The sequence below is a fragment of the Manis javanica genome, chromosome 13 (genome assembly GCF_040802235.1).
Source record: "Manis javanica isolate MJ-LG chromosome 13, MJ_LKY, whole genome shotgun sequence".
NCBI classification, from domain to species: Eukaryota; Metazoa; Chordata; class Mammalia; order Pholidota; family Manidae; genus Manis; species Manis javanica.
This window is the reverse complement of record NC_133168.1, coordinates 81,935,689-81,951,436: the sequence shown is the minus strand read 5'-3', so window position 1 is coordinate 81,951,436 and position 15,748 is coordinate 81,935,689. Positions and strand designations below refer to the sequence as shown.

General features: G+C 38.7%; 1 pseudogene; it reads left to right on the top strand.

Moving 5' to 3' along the window:
• The first annotated feature begins 5,207 nt into the window (after positions 1 to 5,207).
• LOC108385880 (olfactory receptor 7A10-like) lies at positions 5,208 to 7,277 on the top strand (annotated as a pseudogene).
• Positions 7,278 to 15,748: the final 8,471 nt, after the last annotated feature.

Sequence of the window (15,748 nt, the reverse complement as noted above, 5' to 3'; positions counted from 1 at the left end):
AATTCCCTCAACTTTTCTTGTCTGGCAATTATCTAATCCCTCTTTGAAATGTAAATGATAATCACGCTGGATAGAGTATTCTTAGTTTGAGGCCCTTCTGTCTCATTGCATTAAATACATCATGCCATTCTCTTCTGTCCTGTAAGGTTTCTGTTGAGAAGTCTGATGATAGTCTTATGGGTTTTCCTATGTAGGTGACCTCTTTTCTCTCTTTGGCTCCCTTTAATACTCTGTCCTTGTCTTTGATCTTTGTCATTTTAATTTTTATATATCTTGGTGTTTTCCTCCTTGGGTCCCTTGTGTTGGGACTTCTGTGGGCCTCCATAGCCTGAGAGACTATTTCCTTCCCCAGCTTGGGGAAGTTTTCAGCAATTATTTCTTCAAAGACACTTTCTATCCCTTTTTCTCTTGTCTTCTTCTGGTACAGCTATAATGTGAATGTTGTTATATTTGGATTGGTCACACAGTTCTCTTAATATTCTTTCATTCCTAGAGATCCTTTACTCTCTCTCTACATCAGCTTCTCTTTATTCCTGTTTTGTGATTTCTATTTCATTAACAGTCTCTTGTACCTCGTCCAGTCTGCTCTTAAGACCTTCTATTCATTGTTTCATTTGTATTATCTCCCTCCAGACTTCATCCCTTTGCTCCTACATATTTCTCTGCAGGTCCATAAGCATAGTTATGACTTTTATTTTGAATTCCTTTTCAGGAAATTTTGTTATATCTTTCTCACCAGGTCATCTCTCTGGGCTTTTCTGAGTGATTTTTGACTGGACCAGATTCTTCTACTTTTTCATGGGGATAGAAGTGGTTGCAGGCAGGTGGCATGCTTTTCAGCTGGGAGAACAAAGCTTCCTTTCCTGCTTATTGGTCACCTTGCCCTTCTCCACTGCCAGTGCCGCCTACACACACACCAGAAGCAGTCTCTGTGATAATCTCTGAGCTGCTGAGGGCTGGGCAGCCCTCAGGATAGCCTAGCATTCTGTGGGGGGTGTCTCAGATGCACCAGGTGTGTTCTCCTGTGAGAACAGCACTCCTTCATGCCTTCTGGACCTTGCTCTGGCTTCCTCTGTCTGTCTCAAGTAGCTGCACACTGGGAGGAGACTCTGTGTGGTTGATGTAGGTGGGGCTGTTCTCTGGCTGCTCTGCAGCTGTGGCAGATCAGCCAGTTTGCTTGCAGCACCTGCTGGGGGAAATGAATGACAGGCTGCTTATCACCGTGAGGGACTTTGGGGCTGCATTACCTCCCAGGGGTTTAGGTGGCTTGGTGTTCCTCAAGATTCCGAGCCTGCTGATCTAAGTGTGCTGGGACGATTTTGTCCAGCTGTTGGGCTCTTGTCTCTTTAAGACTTTTTAAAAGTGCCTGCCTTTCTTCTGTCCCAGGGGAGCTGGCTGTGGGGACCTGCTCACAGTCTCTGTCTAGGATTCTACTTTTCCATTTCTCTAATATCCAGTACACCATGCAATGTGTGTCTGTGCGCCCGGTGCAGATTACTAGGGCTGGTTATTTAGTAGTCCTGTGCTTCCACTCCCTCCCCACTCTGATTCTTTTCTTTCTGCCAGTGAGCTATGTTGGGGGAGTGCTCAGGTCCCGCTGGGTCATCGCTTTGTATCTTACCCTTTTCGTGAAATGCTGAGTTCTCATAGATATATATGTAGCCTGGCTGTTGTACTATATCTTCTGGTCTCTCTTTTAGGAATAGTTGTATTCATTGTATTTTAAAATATATATGTGGTTTTGGGAAGAGATTTATGCCCCCTACTCATGCCACCATCTTGAGCTGCTATATCAGTATTACACTTTTAAGAAACTATAACTCAGGATTGGTGTGGTGTGCTGGGAGGTTTAAAGCTCTGGAAGCAGGAGAGTTAATGGATAAGGAGTTATAAAAACTGAACTCACCTGGCATATAATGTGGTCTCCTAGGAACAGAGAATCAGCAGGAATAATTTCCATTCTGTCCAGATCAGTGTCCACAAGGGAACTCATGCATTAGAGATTACAGTAACAAGAGGGAAACATGCCTAATAAGCAGACATAGAAGCTATAAATATATCCTCTGCTGAAGATACTTAGTGTGTGCAACCTTGGGCTGGATGGGACATGGTTGTCCATTTTGGAATCCCAACTCCGACTTGGAAATCAATGTGTGACCCCCTTCCCATTATCATGTTTGGGGAGAAAGATTTGGTCTCCCTCACCAACCATCCAGGTAGGAACATTCAATTCCACAGGGGAACTTTCCTGTTAGAGTTCCCATTCAGGTAAGTCCAAGAGCTCACCAGACACTGCAGGACAGTACCAGGGAGGATAGAAAAAAGAACTGGTGCCTGAGGTCACCTGAAAACCAGAACAGTATAGCCCAGATGCCAGAGATCACTGTTGGTTTGCTGGCTTTACTAATAAATTCATGTATTCACATATGTTGCTAAAATGGAAAGTGAATCTTGACCTCAGAAATGCAAGTGTACACATAAACAATTAAATGATATTAATGGAAGCCCAGTTAGAAGAAATGGAGATCTAAAACACTTCCAGTAAAAGTGGAATATAAGTTCAAGCAGCTTTTTGATTAACAAGAGTACAAAGTGCACTAGCTGTTGGGGAGATATGCAGTGAAACGAGAGCATTTCTTTTTATTTAAAAATGGGAAATATTAGGCTATGGTTCCACATAGATGATAAAGATCCATATCAAGCTATATTTTCCAATAAATCTTTGCAAAGTAGTGCATGATACATACGTACCACCATATCTTTACTCACTTTAGCTACTCATATGAGAAAAAGTTGATTGAATAGGTGGAAAGGGGAATACTTTACTTTGAAATGTTGGTTTGCTACCCATTTTATTCCTCTTTTAAAATTTTGCACATTCTTTGCTGTTGGATGGTAGTGTCAGTGTTTCCATTACTGTTCTTCATTAGATTCTTTCAAAGATTTGGAATTTTTTGTACAACCTATATGCTGTTAAATTCTCTTGGTTATGTGTAGATATATTCTGGAGAATGTATAATAGTGTATGCATTCTGTGCTGTCATATCTATCAACCAAACTATGTCCTTTCCATTAACTTTTTATTTTTATTTTTCTCACTGAAAGAATTCAGAAGTCACTTTCATATTCCTCACATACCAATCCTTGATATACATGAAAATGTAAGTGCAAGTTTTTCATTAATAATGGTAATAAATTACCCTTTATTTATACATTATTCAACTTTTTTCACATCTCTGATATACTTTATTTTGCCTTTTGACATTTTGTGACTAGATATATCTCTAAAAGTTACATCTCCTTTGGCCATCATTTGAAAGGCATTCTTTACCATCTGACTAAAGATCACTCTGTATTCTATGAGTATATTGAAATCCGTTTACCTTATATAAGATGAAATTTAATGGAGATACTGCTTCTTCCTTGCACCTTAAAAGCCTTTCTGTTATATTCTGTTATTTCAAGTCACATAATGGCAAAGGAAAAAATAGTATCAGAGAGAACAGAAAGAGGAACATAGTAGATTACTTTTGATAATTTCTAATATTCCACATTTATGCATTAACATACTTCCTACTCCCACTCATCTATCAATAAATACTTTGGATGCACTGATATAATGGCTATTTTAAATAATGATGCAATAAATGTAGGTGTATATGTTTCTTTATGAATTTTTTGTTAAAATTTATTTGGTAATTTATCTTGAATTAGGGACCCATGCTGGTATCATTAAGTTATTAGGCTTGTATGCCTTTGTAGAAATTAGTTGTAGATTTTCATTTAATTTTGGGACATACAGTTCTTTTTAAAACAACATATACAATCTTATTTCATTCTCATTAATATTCTTTGTTCTATAAATTCTTACTTCCTTTTAAAGCTTCTTTTTCTACTTTATGTGCATATAAATACATATTCACACACATTTATACAAATGTTTTATAATTTATGTGTGGTCAGATCTAACAGTCAGTCATATGGGCAATGTAAATGTGTAGTTTTTTTTCTACATTCTGTCCTCTTTCCCTTCTTTCTCAATAAGACATTATGAGCTTTCCTCCCATGAACTAGTCCAGTGATGATCCATTATTTTATGGCTGCATAATATTTCCTGGTGGAGCTGTGCACTCACACTGTGTTGTCTTGAATATTCATTCTCCAATAATTGACTTTATAACACTGCTATGAAAATGTTCTGGGATAATTAAGTTAAAGCTGTGCTTTTCAACCAGAAGTTATTTTTTTCCCTGGGGACATTGAGCCATTCTTTGTAGACTTCTGATGTGAATTTTGGACAGGTAGGTGGCAGCAAGGATGTTTTGAACATCCTGCAATGCACAGGACATACCCCACCACAGAGAAGGTTCTGGGCCAGGATGTTAGTAGTGCAGAGACTGAGGGTCCCTAAGAGTTTTTAAATATTGTTGTTAATAGTCACACAATGGCAAAGGAAAAAAATTGAGAACCGAAAGAGGAACATAGTAGATTACTTTTGATAACTTTGTAATATTCCACAATTATGTATTAATGCACTTCCTACTCACACTCATCTATCAATGAATAGTTTGGATGCACTGATATAATGGCTATTTTAAATAATAAAATAAACGTAGATGTACATGTTTCTTTATGAATTTATGGTTTCAATTTCTCTGGGTAAACTCCCAGAAGTGGAAATCCTGGATCACAGGTATTACTATTTTTAATAGTAATCCATAGTGGCTGCACAAATTTACATTTCCACCTACATAGCAAAAGGGTTCCCTCTTCTCCACATCCTCATTAGCAATTGCTATTTCTTGTCTTTTGGATAGTGGCCATTCTGACTGGTGTGAGGTGGTATGTCCTTGTGCTTTGGATTTGCATCTCGCAGGCTGGCCACTTCGCTCCTCAGCATCCTCTGATACTACATCTTGTCACTCTCCCTCTTGTTCATTCCCCTCACACACTGTCTGCTTTTTGACCCTCAGTTTTCTGAAACAATCATCTTCCTTGGGCCTTTGCAATTTAAGGACCCAAGCAGGGAAACCATTTCCCTACATAACCTCAATCTCCTGTCCTATCTTCCTTGTGGTTACTGTTAATGTCACTTTCTTTGCAGTTATTGCATGAACACCCAGCAAAAAATAGCCCGCCCACTCACTCTGTCCTTTACACCTGAATTTTTTTTCATAGCTCTTGTAGTGATAGGACATGTTATTTGATTATTTCTATTTGCTTCTTTCATTCTCTATTATTGGTTTATAGGGACTTTCTTGTTCAGTTCTCCATACTCATTGCCAAGACAGATCCTGGAACATGATTTACATTCAGTACATACTTATCAAATAACTGAAAATGATTCTCAATGAAATAGTAGCTTACATTGTGCTTGAGCAACAGACTAAAAGTAGGAAAGGAAATCCTACTGAGAAATGGCACCAAGGATATCCTCAATGGAACCAGACATCAACATACATTGGTATTATTTTCTTGATTCTAAAATAGAAATGGTAATATTCATGGTACATCACTAATGTCCCACACATTGAACAAAGGAACCTTACAGGATTTTCAGTTTCTTCTGGTATTTTCAAGTGAGCCACAACTGCAGCCCCTCCTATTTGTGTTTTTCATCTCCATGTACCATCACTGTGTTTGGGAACCTGCTCATCATCTTGGCTGTCAGCTCAGACTCACACCTGCACACACCCATGTACTTTTTCTTATCCGATCTGTCTTTTGTGGACATCTGCTTCACCTCCACCACCATCCCCAAGATGCTGCTGGACATACATATCCTGAGCAAAGTTATAACACATGTAGGTTGTATCGGCCAAATGTATTTGTTCCTGCTTTTTGCATGATTGGACAACTACATTCTCACTATGATGGCCTATGACCATTTTTTTGGCCATGCATTTCCCCCAGCACTACACAGTCAGCATGAACCTATAGAAGTGTGGCCTGCTGGTCCTGGTGTCCTGGACCATGACTTTCTTGCATTCTTTGTTACAATGCTTAAATGTTGAGACTTTCCTTTTGTATAGACTTGGAATTACCCCACTTCTTTTGTGAAATCAAACAGGTGGTCCAGCTTGCCTGTTCTGACACCTTCATTAATTACATGGTGATGTACTTTGGAGATGGGCTCCTTAGTGGTAGTCCTTTTGCTGGGATCCCTTACTCTTACTCTAAGATACTTTCCTCAATATGTGGAATCTCATCAGCTCAGGGGAAGCATAAGGCATTTTCCACCTGTGCATCACACCTCTCTGTTGTCTCCTTATTTTATGGTACAAGCCTAGGTGTGTACCTTAGCTCTGCTGCTACCCACAGCTCACACTCAAGTACAACAGCCTTGGTGATGTACACCGTGGTCACACCCATGCTGAACACCTTCATCTATAGTCTGAGAAACAAGGACATAAAAAGGGCTCTGAAAAGATTCTTTGGGAAGGAAACTATAAAAGGTCCAATTGTTCTTGGACTGAAGATATTCATCTGATAACAGGACTCAAGTCTGAAAGTCAGAAATTATTATTGTTCTATCAGATTGTGAAGTAAATTACTCCTCATATTTATTTCTTGGAATTTGTTTCTTTGATTTCAACTTTATGTACTATTTAAGTAACCTACTGTATTAACCTATCTGCTGTCTGTGATAATCTAACACCTTTCATTTTCCTATTTTCTCAAAATTGTTTCCAACTTATAAAATATTAGAATATTCCCATTTATCTCCTGAGAGTGGATGGATTTTAAGAATAGTTTCTTCTGAGGTGAAATATGTGATACTATTTTTTGTGTTTTACTAATAGAATACTCTTGAGATGTACCACTACTATGTCTATACCTTGCAACCATTATATGTAATTTCATGGGAGAGGAAAATATGGGCCATGGTGCATGACTTTTGCATCCATTATATGTCACTACTTTAAATTCTCTTTCTAAATATACAGACTTTAATAAATAGTGTGTTTTATACTAGATTATTGGATTTTATTCCCCTATTGGGACTCTATTCTATTATTCAACTTGGTGTCCATAGCCCACCTCAGTCACAGGCAGGTCTGATAACCAAATACATGTTTCCAATTGTTGTCTACATGGAAACACACATTTCAGTAAGAGACTGGCATTCTATGGTCAGTATGACATGATTAAAGTCAAAGATCGCCTTAATTATGAATAAGTAAATTTTGTTTTTTCCTTTTTTTTTTGAGAGGGCATCTCTCATATTTGGTGATCAAATGGTTGTTAACAACAATAAAATTCGGTATAGGGGACACAATGCATAGTCATTAATGAACCCCGAGCCTAATTCTCAACAATCTCCAATCTTCAGAAGCAAAAAGAACAAGCTCTTACATGGTGAACAAGTTCTTACATAGTGAATAAGTTGTTACATGGTGAACTTCAAGGGGAGTCATATCACAGAAACTTTCGGTTTTGATCATGCATCATGAAATATAAACAAGCAAGTCAGATATGATTATTCGCTTGATTTTTATACTTGATTTATATGTGAATCCCACATTTCTCCCTTATTATTATTATTATTATTTTTTTTAATAAAATGCTGAAGTGGTAGGTAGATGCAAGATAAAGGTAGAAAACATAATTTAGTGCTGTAAGAGGGCAAATGTAGATGATCAAGTCTGTGCCTATAGAATAAGTATTAATTTGAGGTAGACAAGGGCAATAAAACATCCACGGATACAGAAGATTTCTCTCAAAACAAGGGGGGTGAGATTCTAAGCCTCACCTCTGTTGATCCCCAATTTCTCACCCGATGGCCCCCCTGTGACTGCGCCTGTCTTAGATTGTTCCTCCCTTGAGGAATCTTACCCGTATCTGGCAAACCAGTCATCTTCCGGGGCCATACAGGGAAATGTAAAGTTGGTAAATGAGAGAGAAGCAATGTTGTTTGAAAAGGTTAGCTTTTTACTTCTTTGCAGATTTATGCCCTGTGGCTTCTATGCCCAGCATTTGTCTTGAGGTATCTTTACCACTTTGAAGAATTATGATACTCAGTAATTCTCTATATTAGGCACAAATTCTACTAAAGGGTTGTAATTAGGAAGGAAGAAGAAAAGTTATAGAAGTAGCAGATGGAAGAAAACATGGGAAGGCTGATTATTTCTTTGACATATATTCTTGTAGAGTAACATAAGCATGTATACGTTTTAAACTACTAATTAAATTGCACACACACATTAACATAATAGGAATACAGCTACATAACAAAAGCAGACCTACAATTACCAGCCTATCCAGTGAAACTAAGAAAACCAATTAGGTACCCTAGGCATTTGTGAAAACTTATCAATGATATGATGGATATTGTCTAACTGAATTTGAATAGTTTGAGAAAAATCAGACAAATTAAAACAACACATTCCTGGGTACTGTTCACATCCCATATGTTCTTTTAACAGTAGATAGTCCATAGTCGCATGATTTTGGAGCACTGCAACTTGCACTTCTCGTAATTCTTGGTTGAGTTCCAACAGTATAGATCCAGTCAAATTTGTTGTTTTACTGTATGCACAGGCCAGCTTAGATATCTCCTTCTTCATTCCAATGGTAAGTCCAGGAACCGGTGGGATGAATGCAGCTACAACTGCAACAGCACCAGGATCTTTGTTGAAGTTTTTTGATGATCATCTTCTGGAATAACTCTTCCCGAGGATGTTGATATTGGAAGTTCTTCTTCATATTGTATCTTAATCCGTTTTCTGGGTAGCCAAATTAGGCTTTGATCCTCTGTATAAACACAAGCAAACCATTTGCCCACACTGTGATATGACCTTTATACCATTGTGAAGAACCTACTGGAGATCACCACACAGGAAATGCTTTTTTCTTTTTATTAAAGAGAAAGGAATATTATCAGAAAAATGTACTTCCATAGCTGATCATCTGACACCCCTTAAATGATCAAAATTAAGGATATGTAAAGCATGCATTACTCGTTGATTTGCAGTTAGTTTTATCCTATCAGGGAGTAATCCCCCTTTTCTTTTTCTTTTTTTCTTATCATTAATCTACAATTACATGAAGAATATTATGTTTACTAGGCTCTCACCTATACCAAGTCACCCTACAAACCCATTACAGTCACTGTCCATCAGCATAGCAAACTGTTGTAGAATCAATACTTGTCTTCTCTAAGTTGCACAGCCCTCCCCTTTCTCCCGTCCCCCACCTTCTTCATGCTAATCATAATAACCCCTTTCTTCTTCCTACCCCCTAATCCATCCCTACCCACTCACCCTCCCCAGCCCGTTCCCTTTGTTACCTATTAGTCCATTCTTGGGTTCTGTGATTCTGCTGCTGTTTTGTTCCTTCCATTTTCCATTTGTTCTTATACTCCACATATGAGTGAAATCATTTGGTATTTCTCTTTCTCTGCTTGGCTTATTTCACTGAGCATAATACCCTCTACCTCCAACCATATTGTTGCAAATAGTAGGATTTGTTTTCTTCTTATGGCTGAATAATATATTCCATAGTATATATATACCACATCTTCTTTATCCATTCATCTACTGATGGACACTTAGGTTGCTTCCAATTCTTGGCTATTGTAAATAGTGCTGCGATAAACATAGGGGTGCATCTGTCTTTTTCAAACTGGAGTGCTGCATTCTTAGGGTAAATTCCTAGGAGTGGAATTCCTGGGTCAAATGGTAAGTCTATTTTGAGCATTTTGAGGAACCTCCATACTGCTTTCCACAATAGTTGAACTAATTTATATTCCCACCGGCAGTGTAGGAGGGATCCCCTTTATCCACAACTTCACCAACATTTGTCGTTGTTTGCCTTTTGGATGGTAGCCATCCTTACTGGTGTGAGGTGATATCTCATTGTGGTTTTAATTTGCATTTCTCTGATAACTAGAGATGTGGAGCATGTTTTCATGTGTCTGTTGGCCATCTGAATTTCTTTTTTGGAGAACTGTCTGTTCAGTTTTTCTGCCCATTTTTTAATTGGATTACTTGTTTTTTGTTTGTTAAGGTGGGTGAGCTCTTTATATATTTTGGATGTCAAGGCTTTATCAGATCTGTCATTTACAAATATATTCTCCCATACTGTAGGGTACCTTTTTGTTCTATTGATGCTGTCTTTTGCTGCACAGAAGCTTTTCAGCTTAATATAGTTCCACTTGTAAATTTTTGCTTTTGTTTTCATTGCCTGGGAGATATGTTTAAGAAGAGGTCACTCATGTTTATGTCTAAGAGATTTTTGCCTATGTTTTTTTCGAGGAGTTTTATGGTTTCATGACTTACATTCAGGTCTTTGATCCATTTCAAATTTACTTTTGTGTATGGGGTTAGACAGTGGTCCAGTTTCATTCTCTTACATGTAGCTGTCCAGTTTTGCCAGCACCATCTGTTGAAGAGACTGTCATTTCCCTATTGTATGTCCATGGCTCCTTTATCAAATATTAATTGACTATATATGTTTGGGTTAATGTCTGGAGTCTCTAATCTGTTCCACTGGTCTGTGGCTCTGTTCTTGTGCCAGTACCAAATTGTCTTGATTACTATGACGTTGTAGTAGAGCTTGAAGTTGGGGAGTGAGATCCCACCCCCACTTTATTCTTCTTTCTCAGGACTGCTTTGGCTATTTGGGGTCTTTGGTGTTTCCATATGAATTTTTGAACTATTTGTTCCACTTTGTTGAAGAATGTTGCTGGTAATTTGATAGGGATTGCATTAAGTCTGTATATTGCTTTGGGCAGGATGGCCATTTTGACGATATTAATTCTTCCTAGCCAAGAGCATGGGATGAGTTTCCATTTGTTGGTGTCTTCTTTAATTTCTCTTAAGAGTGTCTTATAGTTTTCAGGGTATAGATCTTTCACTTCCTTGGTTAGGTTTATTCCTAGGTATTTTATTCTTTTTGATGCAGTTGTGAATGGAATTGTTTTCCTCATTTTTCTTTCTGTTAATTCATCATTAGCGTATAGGAAGGCAACAGATTTCTGTGTATTTTGTACCCTGCAACATTGCTGAAATCAGATACTAGTTCTAATAGTTCTAGAGTGGATTCTTTAGGGTTTTTTTATGTACAATGTCATGTCATCTGCAAATAGTGACAGTTCTTTACCAATCTGGATGCATTGTATTTCTTTGTTTCGTCTGATTGCTGTAGCTAGAACTTCCAGTACTATGTTGAATAACAGTGGGGAGAGTGGGTATCCCTGTCTTGTTTCTGATCTTAGGTGAAAAGATTTCAGCTTCTCGCTGCTAAGTATGATGCTGGCTGTAGGGTTGTCATATATGGCCCTTTTATGTTGAGGTAGTTGCCCTCTATACCCAGTTTGTTGAGAGTTTTTATCATGAATGGATGTTGAATTTTGTCAAATGCTTTTTCAGCATCTATGGAGATGATCATGTGATTTTTGTCCTTTTTGTTTATGTGGTGGATGATGTTGATGGATTTTTGAATGTTGTACCATCCTTGCATCCCTGAGATGAATTCCATTTGGTCATGATGTATGATCCTCTTGATGTATTTTTTTATTTGGTTTGCTAATATTTATTGAGTACTTTTGCATCTATGTTCATCAGGGTTATTGGTCTGTAATTTTCCTTTTTGGTGGGGTCTTTGCCTGGCTTTGGTATTAGAGTGATGCTGTGTGTCTGATAAAATTCAGCAGTGAATCCACCTGGTCCAGCAGTTTTGTTCTTGGGTAGTTTTGTGATTATCACTTCAATTCTTTGCTAGTAATTGGTCTGTTTAGATTTTCTGTTTCTTCATTGGTCAGTCTTGGAAGGTTGTATTTTTCTAGGAAGTTGTCCATTTCTTCTAGGTTTTGCAGCTTGTTAACATAGATTTTTGTAGTATTCTCTAATAATTCTTTGTATTTCTGTGCAGTCCATGATCATTTTTCCTTTCTCATTTATGACTCTGCTAATATGTGTGGATTCTCTTTTTCTCTTAGTAAGTCTGGCTAGGGGTTTATCTATTTTGTTATATTCTGAAGAACCAGCTCTTGGTTTCATTGATTTTTTTTCTATTATTTTATTGTTCTCAATTGTATTCATTTATTCTCTGATCTTTATTATGTCCCTCCTTCTGCTGACTTTGGGCTTCATTTGTTCTTCTTTTTCCAGTTTCAATAATTTTGACTAAACTATTCATTTGGGAATGTTCTTCCTTCTTTAGATAGGCCTGGATTGCTATGTACTTTCCTCTTAAAACTGCCTTCACTGCATCCCACCAAAGATAGGGCTTTATGGTGTCGGTGTCATTTGTCTCCATATATTGCTTGATCTCTATTTTAATTTGGTTATTGATCCATTGGTTATTTAGGAGCATGTTGTTAAGCTTCCATGTGTTTGTGAGCCTTTTTGTTTTCTTTGTACAATTAATTTCCAGTTTTATAACTTTGTGGTCTGAGAAGTTGGTTGGTAGAATTTCAATATTTTTGAATTTACTGAGGCTCTTTTTGTGGCCTAGTATGTGATCTATTCAGGAGAATGTCCCATGTGCACTTGAGAAGAATGTGTATCCTGCTCCTTTTGGGTGTAGGGTCCTGTAGATGTCTGTTAAGTCCATCTGTTCTAGTGTGTTATTCAGTGCCTCTGTGTCCTTACTTATTTTCTGTCCAGTGGATGTGTCCTTTGGAGTGAGTGGTGTGTTTAAGTCTCCTAGAACAAATGCATTGCATTGTGTTTCCTCCTTTAATTCTGTTAGTATTTGTTTCACATATGTTGGTGCTCATGTATTGGGTGCATATATATTTATAATGATTATATTCTCTTGTTCAGCTGACCCCTTTATCATTATGTAATGTCCTTCTTTATCTCTTTTTACTTTCTGTGTTTTGAAGTCTATTTTTTCTGATACCAGTAGTACTACACCTGCTTTTTTCTCCCTATTGTTTGCGTGAAATATCTTTTTCCATCCCTTGACTTTTAGTCTATGTATGTCTTTGGGTTTGGGGTTAGTCTCTTGTAAGCAGCATATAGATGGGTCTTGCTTTTTTATCCATTCTGTTACAATGTTTTTTTTGATTGGTGCTTTCAGTCCGTTTACATTTAGGGTGACTATTGAGAGATATGTACTTATTGCCATTGCAGGCTTTAGATTCGTGGTTACCAAAGGTTCAAAGTTAGCTTCTTTAGTATCTTACTGCCTAACTTAGCTCGCTTATTGAGCTGTTATATACACTGTCTGGAGATTCTTTCCCTCCCTTCTTATTTCTACTCCTCCAATCTTTATATGTTAGGTGTTTTATTCTGTCTTCTTTTGTGTTTTCTTTGACTCCTTTTGTGAGTAGTTGATTTTATTTTTTTGCCTTTAGTTAGTATTTGGTTGGTCTGCTTTCTTTGCTGTGATTTTACTTTCTCGGGTGACATCTGTTTAGCCTTAGGAGTGCTTCCATCTAGAGAAATCCCTCTAAAATACCCTGTAGAAGTAGTTTGTGGGAGGCAAATTCCCTCAACTTTTCCTTGTCTGGGAATTGTTTAATCCCTCCTTCATATTTAAATGTTAATCGTGCTGGATACAGTATTCTTGGTTCAAGGCCCTTCTGTTTCATTGTATTAAATATATCATGCCATTTTCTTCTGGCCTATAAGGTTTCTGTTGGAGAAGTCTGATGGGTTTTCCTTTGTAGGTGACCTTTTTTCTCTGGCTGTCATTAATACTCTGTCCTTGTCTTTGATCTTTGACATTTTAATTATTATATGTCTTGGTGTAGTCCTCCTTGGGACCCTTGTGTTGGGAGTTCTGTGGGCTTCCATGGTCTGAGAGACTATTTCCTCCCCCAGTTTGGGGAAGTTTTCAGCAATTATTTCTTCAAAGACATTTTGTATCCTCTTCTCTTTTTCTTCTGGTACCCCTATGTTGTGAATATTGTACCATTTGGATTGGTCACACAGTTCTCTTAATATTCTTTCATTCCTAGAGATACTTTTATCTCTTCATCAGCTTCTCTGTGTTCCTGTTCTCTGATTTCTATTCCATTACCAGCCTCTTGCACCTCATCCAGTCTGCTCTTTAGTCCTTCCAGAGATTGTTTTATTTCTGTATTCTTCCTCTGTACTTGCTCCTTTAGCTGTAGAATATTTCTCTGCAGATCCATCAGCATGGTTATTACCTTTATTTTGAATTCTTTCTCAGGGAGATTGGTCAAGTCTATCTCCCTGGGCCCTCTCTTGGTGATTGTGTCAGTAATTTTGGACTGGACCAAATTCCTCTGCCTTTTCATGGCATTAGAGGTAGCCATAGGCACTTGGCACATGTGTCAGCTGGCAGAACAAGGTCCCGCACATGGAGAGCAGCTTCCAGTTTTATTCTGAGCCACCATAGGTGGGGCAGCCGTTGGGTCAGCCCAGAGCCCCTCGGGGAGAGGCAGGCCACTGGGTGTGCTCTCCTGCGAGAATGGCAACCTTTCATGCCCTGTTCCAGCTTCCTCTGTGCTCGGGTGCCGTGTACCAGCGGGGCCTCTGAGTCTGACCCAGGTGGCTGCAGAGAAGGCTCTAGGCAGCTGCGGTGGGTGTGGCCACTCTCAGGCTGCTCCTCTGCTATGGGGGGTGTGCCACACCAGAGGGAGAAAGGATGGCAGGCTGTTTATTGGCATGAGGGGCTTCATAGCATCGCCATTGTCCAGGGGGTTAGAGCGCCTGGAGATCCCCGGGGTTCCCAACTGCTGGGCTCAGTTTGCGGGGATGCTGCCATCCAGCTGTGAGGCCCCTGTACCTTTAAGTCTTACAAAAAGCACTCACTCTTCTTTTCTCCCAGGGGCACAGGCTGCAGGGACCCGCTTGCTGATTTTACTGTCCCATTTCCCTAATATCCAGCACACCAAGTACTGTGTGTCTGCACTCCCAGTGCCGATGACTAGGGCTGGGTATTTTGCAGTCCTGAGCTCCCACACCCTCCCCACTCTGACCCCTCTCCTCCTGCTGGGGAGCTGGGTTGGAGGGCACGCTCAGGTCCCGCTGGGTCCGGCTTGTATCTTACCCCCTTCGTGAGGTGCTGAGTTCTCGCAGATGTAGATGTAGCCTGGCTGTTGTACTGTATCTTCTGGTCTCTTGTAGGATTAGTTGTATTTGTTGTATTTTCAAAAATATGGTTTTCGGAGATTTCCACTGCCCTACTCATGCCACCATCTAGGCTCCCTCTAATCTCCAATTTATTTTTAATTGAGCTGGTGAATGGTTTGAGTGATACAGCTGGGTGTAAGATTTCTTTATTACTACATCCTTTCTGTCTTGTTATTTTAAAAGTTGACTATCAAACAAAATAGCGTATTCTTTAATATATTTCTTAATGATGGATCTGATTAAGGAGGATTTCTTCAAAATATTTTGGACCTAAGAGTAAGTGTGCAATTTTACAAAGGATTAATCCCCTGAAAGGACTAACACTTATTTGGAAGACTAAAAATCTTTCTGATTTCTGAGAAAAATAAAAATAATGTATAAATACATGCATAAGTAAATAGAAACGTTTTACCTTTCCACATGGTTAGAAAAGCTGGTGCATTCATTCAAAGTAGGGGAATCATGACCCCCAACGAATAAGAATCCATTGTATGTTGTAACTCCCAGACTTCCACGTATTTTAGACATAGAAGCATACAGACTCCATTTGGTAGTGTGTGGGTCAGAGTATTCCATTGATTTGAGGCAGGAATGTCCAGCACATCCACCAGCAGCATATAGCCTAGAAAAAAGACACAAGTGTGTGTATGTGGATACACATACAGAGAGGGAGAGAGATTGTATTTCCAATTTGT